Genomic DNA, 6891 nt, shown 5'->3' with positions numbered 1-6891 from the left:
GGCTACTTTCCCACCCACACCTCTGGGGAGGATTTCAATTTCAATTAAAGCTAATGTACAATTGGGAATAATACATTATTAAATGCTTGGATAAAATACAATTAAGGATTAAAGCTAATGTAAATATAAAAATCAAGCTTTGACAGTAAAGCTAATGTTAATATAAAAAATTAAAGCTAATGTAATTAGGAATTTCAATTTCAATTAAGCAATCAATAAAAAAAAGCAAACAATTGATAATACTACTTGTGTGGTCGCCGGAGATAAATTCCGGCGTCTGTGTGGTGGTCGGTCGTAAAATACGGTGGCTGGAAAGTTTAAAGGGAAAGAAGAGGGGGGGAAGAAGAAACACGTGCTTGAAAGAGAGTGAGGAAGAGAGAGAAAAGGGGAATTAATTATTCTATTTTAATTAGGGTAAATCTGAACTGTTGATTTATTTGGAGGGCTGAAATTTGCTTAACTCTACCTTGTGGAGTTTCCTCAAGTTCCAGAGGATGATGATTTTTTTGGTTTTGGTTTTGTTTTATGGAATGTTATTAGCTTTAGTTTAATACTAAACCAAACATGTTAATATATTTAAGCTTCAATTAAATTAAACATTTCCCACATTGGAATATTAAGGTGAACATATAATTAATTACAAGCTACTACTACTATTCATGAAAACTAATGTTTTATTATAAAAAGAAAGTAATATATATAGTATTTTTTTAGTAGTCATCCTAGCTATCCTTTTTCTGATTCCTCCAACGGACAGCAAAACTAATTAATACGGATGAACTAAATTAACAGCGGTGGGTGACGGTAGCAGTGGCGGCGCTGCTGCGAGTTTATTTGCGTGAGCATGAAGAGGCCCCACAATCAACCGGATGCGAGTAAAAAGATCTGCATTCCTCCGGTGACCGCTGCGACGGTCTAAACGGGATACAATTTTTCCTATCATCACTCGCCGGCAGCCGGAGACACTGAGATGGCTCGCCGGAGAAATAATTGTACGAGTATGTGAAATTTTGCAAGTTAGGCAATGAACAAATACTCTCCGGAATTTGACCTGACAACTTGTTATGTGCCACATTGAGCTGCTCCAATTCCCGCATTTCTCCTATAGATTCCGGCAAACCACCGGTGAGCTTGTTACAGCTAACATCGAGAACTCTCAATTCCTTCAGCACCCCTATATCTTGACGCAAACAGCCACTCAATTCCATGTTAGAGAGGATAATCTCTTCAAGCGTCTCTCCCATTCTCGCCAAACTCGGAGGAATACAACCGCCGCCCTTGTTGTTCGCCAATACTAACACCGACACCGGTGAGTTACCTAAATTTTCCGGCAACGATGAGGTGAACTTATTATCGTTAAGGAAAAGAGCATCGAGTTTCAGATCGAAAACTTGATCCGGAATTTCACCATAGAAATTATTGAATCGAATGTCGAGGTATTTGAGCGAAGGCAGATAAAGAACAACGCAAGGAAATTGACCGTCGAATTGGTTGTTACTAATATCAAGCTCAAAAAGAAGGTGAAGTTTAATGAAACTCTCCGGAAGCGTACCGTAGAATCTATTAGAGTTTAGATGGAAGAGAGCGAGATCTTTGAGGAGGCATAATTCTTCCGGGAGATATCCGGCAATGTTGGCGTGGTTGAGATCTATTCCGGCGACAGTTAAGATGTGAGGATCATCTAAGGCAGGAGCGCAATAAACACCGGAGTAATTGCAGACGTTGTGGCCGTACCAATTAGCAGTGAATTGGTTAGGATCGGAAGTAATGGCGAGTTTCCAAGTTTGGAGAGCAATGTAGGCGTCGAGGAGTCTAGGGTTTGGGATCGGAACTGAAGGAAAGGGGAAAACGCCTTGTTGAGATGAAAATTTGGGGAGGAGAACGGCGGTGATGATAGTAAGAACAAAAGATAGAGTTAAATTGAAATGTGATGACTTCTCCATTTTTGATGTATCGGAGTTTTGCAGGGTCTTGTTTGTGTTTGTTTACATCACATTTTATATATGATGTAGTCCCTAGGTTTATATAACTTGAGTAACTCCACTTCACATGTTCATGTTCTGAATTTATGGAAAATATATATATTGGGAATAATTTTATATCAATTTATAAAATTGTACGGATAAGGATAAAGTTTCATTTAATGTTATTAAAAAAGAATTTAATTTTACCCTTATTGTAAGAAAGAATCCAATTTGGTTCTTGGTAGTAGAAATTTTATTTCAATCTTCATGTTTGTTAAGGAATTTTTAGTGGTGTTTATTTGGAAAAAGGGTGAAATTGAGTGTAAAATTGTCTAAGATTTCTATAACAGGGGGATATTAAATCATTTTGTATATGTTTTAGAAAGGAAAATTTGGATTAATGGAAACTAAATGAAGTTTGGATAATTTAATTTCCATAAATCATTCATCACTAGAATAAGGGGGTGAGCCTTGGTGCAACGGTAATTGTTGTTGTCGTGTGACCAAGAGGTCATGGGTTCGAGTCTTAGGAGTGGCCTCTTGCCAATTAAATTGGCAGGGGAAGGCTTGCCCCCAGTACACCCTTGTGGTGGGACCCCTCCTCGGACACTCGCTCAGCGAGGACGCGTAGTGCGACCGGACCGCCCTTTATTCATCACTAGAATATTAGGTATTTTTATGGATTCTAATCATTTTTTAAAGGAGATATTATATAATATACCTGACACACCACGTCAGAATCAGACGTGGTGTGCCATAGCTAATAACATTCAAACACGTGTTTTCAACGAAAATTTTTAGAGTATGCCGGGTATACCATCTAGAAAATATGAGGTGGTATGCCACATCCAATAAATTGATTACACCTTATTAAAAAATTATCTAATTTATTTAAAATAATTCCAAGGCAACAATTTTCTTTTCCCTAATTTCTTTCAAGAGTCATCTAGGAGCCAACCACATCTATACCTAGTTCTACCGCCGTTAGAGTAATCTTCTTCTCCGATTACTCCTACTTGAGGGTTGCGTTTCTTTTTTTTTTCATTTTTATTCAAATCCAAGCTGTTAAAAAAATTGATACATGTGTAACTTTCTAATTTCTGAGAAATATAACCCAAAACTCAGGTTGTCCATCGGAAGAATACCGCCGGCAAATCGGCAACCTTACAGTGGTTGAAGTGGAATTGTTTCGTAATTTATTGATTAGCGGTAACCAATAGTGTTTTAGGCTGGCTAGATTGATAATTAATTGCTATATTTGTAAAAAAATGCATTTTTTTATGATATCTATGATTTTTGTTTCAAAAAAATGATCAGTATTGAGAAATAAAACCGGCAATGGAATCTATGTCAGATGAGAGAAAATATTTGTTCTGATTCTGCAGATGAAAAAAAGGAAGGAGAAGGGCAAGACTTGATTTTAATGTTAATTATTAGTTTTAAAACAATGATTTTGTTTTTTCTTTTAACTAGTGATTGAGAGATGAGTTAAAGGAAGTTATTAGTTTCTAGATACATCCGATGCAGGTGGGATGTGAAGGAGAATGAATTTGGCACTGCGATTGTTTTTAATGAGGTGTCATATTTTAATTGGTCAAGCATACCACATCACTGTTCTTACGTGGTATGCCTGGCATATACTAAAATTTCTCATTTTCAACATGGGTTTATTTGTAATTAGGTTTAACCTGCGTCCAAAAGTACAACTCTATCTCTTTCTCAAACTATTACCAACGAGATATGCTCTTTATGTTCTCCTTCGCCGGCTACCCCCACTACTTCGTACGTTCTATTTCGCCACCACCTCTCTTCGTCCTTTCCATCCGTTTCTTTCTTTTTCTCTTCCGTTCCGAAGTAAACGAGCCTCTACACCAGATCCAACTATTGAGGCAACAAGACGAAGCAAACTGCTGAAACTAGTGCTTCCAATTTCATCCCATTAAATTCCAATGTGATTTTAGCAATTTCGTCCCATTAAATACTTGTAATTCCCAGTTATTTTTTAGAATACTTATAATTCCCAATCCAGTGATTGAAAAATAAAACAGATATTAAGAGTGAAATAAATGGAATTATAAATGGTATTGATGGATTTTATTGTAGAAAGAGATTAAATTTTGATGGATTCAAAGCAATCAATAGAACACTGCTACTGCATTTCCTAAAATCAAACTATAAGGACTCTTTTTTAATCACTGGATTGACGATTGTCAGAGGTGAAGGGCGGCTGGTGGAGGAGAACAAGGAAAGAGAGTTGGAAAGGGCAGGGGTGTAAGGGGAAACCAATGTAAAAAAATCAGGCGACAAAACAATATTAATTTTGTTTATTTTTAATAGATGGCCTATGCTTATTGGTGGGGCATACCACGTCATATTGTTGAAGTGGTATGCCCGACATACTCTAAAATTTCTCTTTTTAAAGATAGACTAATAATCTCCGGACAGTCATAATCTGCGTAATGAATAAAAACAAAACATGTGTTATTAGAAAAAATAAAAATATATTATAAATTTATATCATGTCCATTGCCTTTCTCCTTCCTTTTTTGGCATCTGTGTTCTTGAATCCACGACCACAATCACCGCAATTCTATTGTCCCGAGAATTTAGAAACAAAATAAGAAAGAAAAGAAGAAAAGAATAATTATAGAGAAGGGGAATATTCTATATTTCATGAGTCAATGAGCTTTGCACACATTCCAGGGCTAAATAGTCGTTATACTAACAAACGCGGCCAAACAGCCAAACATGTGTACACTCTTGCTATCTCTTTTAACTAATTATAGAAAGGAAATAATAACAAAAATAAAGCAAATAAAGCTCTAAATTCAAAACAAATTAAAACGAAAATTACACATAACATTCAACTTCCCTTCCTTTGTAGCATCTTTGTAATAGTGTTGGTTTCTGGGTAGAGATAGTTGCAAATGGTGAAGTGTAAGCTATAATGGTCCTGGTTTGCTGAATCTTGCCTTCCTTTGTACATTTAGATACACATCTTGCATCTTGGCTAATGCATAAGCATGTTGCAACGTTTTAGGTCCTAACATCATCAAAGGATACCCTATATCATCCTTTTATCTGTTGAGAAAGCACTCGAGTATATTTTCATCCATTAAAGAGACCTTGTGTGAACAAATATCAAATGATCCATGTATTCCAATAGGGTTCCCGTCTGCACCAGATGTTTGAGATCAGCCATAGGGTCCTCATAGATTTGTTCCCCAAATCTTCCTTTTACTACTTTTACATAATCATCCCATTGAGGATCATCAAGCCTTCCTCTACTTTTTAAATATGACTGGTGCCATTCTAGTGCTCTACCTTCCAAGTGGAGTGAAGTTAATTTTACCTTAGATTTAGGTGGAATGTTCTCAATTTGGAAAAAAATGTTCATATTTGAACAACCAGCCCTTTAAATCATCGCCATCAAACCTTTGGAAATCTACTTTAGCAAATCTAGTAGAGAGATGATAAGGTTGTTCTGCATTACCAATGTTTACATTCCGATTGAACCTTGGCTGCGATGAAGAATTACTGCGCTCATTAGTGAAAAAGGTTTTAAGCTCCCCAACAATAGAGCTTTGCTGCATGTTCACCATTTCTTCGATCCACTGCTCCTGCTTCTTATTATTCTCAATGAATAAACTCTTCACCATAAACTTTAGATTGTCCTCAATCTTCTTAAGTTCTTCCGATCTGGTGCAGTCAGCCATCGAAATTGATTTGGATATGGCGGGTTAAATTCCACAGTAGAGGATCGTTTGCTCTGATACTAAATGTTGCCTAGAGAATTCAAAAACAGAACAGTAAGAAAGAGAAGAAGAAAATAATAGAGACATAGAAGGAGAAGATTTTATATTTCATGAGTGAGTGAGTGAGCTTTACACGCATTCCAAGGCTAAGAAGTCGTTGTACCAACAAACGCGACGAAGCTATCAAACACGTGCACATTCTTTCTCTCTCTTCTAACTAACTCTAGAAAGAAAACAATAACAAAAATGCAGCAAATAAAACTCCACACAAAACCAATTAAAATAAGAATATAATAAATTGGTTTCTTATAAACTTTATACTTGTCTTGTTATTACGAACTCGAGTATCTATCTTATTAATTCATGTTTTAGTTTATAAATGAACTACATCATCATAACTAGTGCTAAAGGCGGTCTTAGTTAACGAGTATGAGTTTATGAAAAGAAAATATATAGGTTTTCTATTTATTAATAAGAGATTTTATAAAAACATGTTTAATGCCTTATTGCAATGAACAATTTAACAAGTACGGATAGTTAGTTATGAAACCGAACACGTAATTAATTAATGGAACTTAGTTACTAAATCAAGATCCTAATCCAACTAGTGTGGATATATATATATATATATATATATATATATATATATAGGATAAGAAAGTAAAAACACACCGTTTTTCCTGATAGATTAGGAAAGTCAGTAGACGGTTGCAACGACTAGTTAGGAGTAGTATATAATCAGTTCACAAGAGAAAGTGATCTTACACTTTCATTTTCTAATCTCTTGTATAGTCTCTTTAGATTATCTTTACTGTAATCTTTTTCATTCCTTCATCAATTTGGTGAAGTTTTTAATTCCAATTCCAGTTTTTAGTTTTCTGTTATGGTATCAAAGCCATGCTCTGCGTGATCTCATTCATTATTTCTTTCATGTATCTGGAATTGTTCTTTAGTAAGGAATCTTTGATTTTTCATATTGAATCTTTCTATTGAACCCTAATTATGTCCTTCAATCGATTTCCATATTGAATCTTTCGATTGAACCCTAATTATGTCCTTCAATCATAATCTTTCGATTGAACCTTAATTTTCAATCGGAATCTTTGAAATTTTCTTTTTTCTTTTGAGATTTTCTATACAAATCATCAAACAATGCCTCAAATTTTAAGCAC

At 35.3% G+C, this 6891-nt stretch overlaps 1 pseudogene; it reads right to left on the bottom strand.

Annotated features, from left to right (window-relative positions):
- Positions 1 to 573: 573 nt before the first annotated feature.
- On the bottom strand, positions 574 to 2051 carry LOC136219690 (leucine-rich repeat extensin-like protein 6; annotated as a pseudogene).
- Between the last annotated feature and the right edge of the window lie 4840 nt (positions 2052 to 6891).

The sequence above is a fragment of the Euphorbia lathyris genome, chromosome 2 (genome assembly GCF_963576675.1).
Source record: "Euphorbia lathyris chromosome 2, ddEupLath1.1, whole genome shotgun sequence".
Classification (NCBI taxonomy): Eukaryota; Viridiplantae; Streptophyta; class Magnoliopsida; order Malpighiales; family Euphorbiaceae; genus Euphorbia; species Euphorbia lathyris.
Note: the sequence above shows the minus strand (reverse complement) of the source record. Positions and strands in the feature narration are given on the sequence as shown.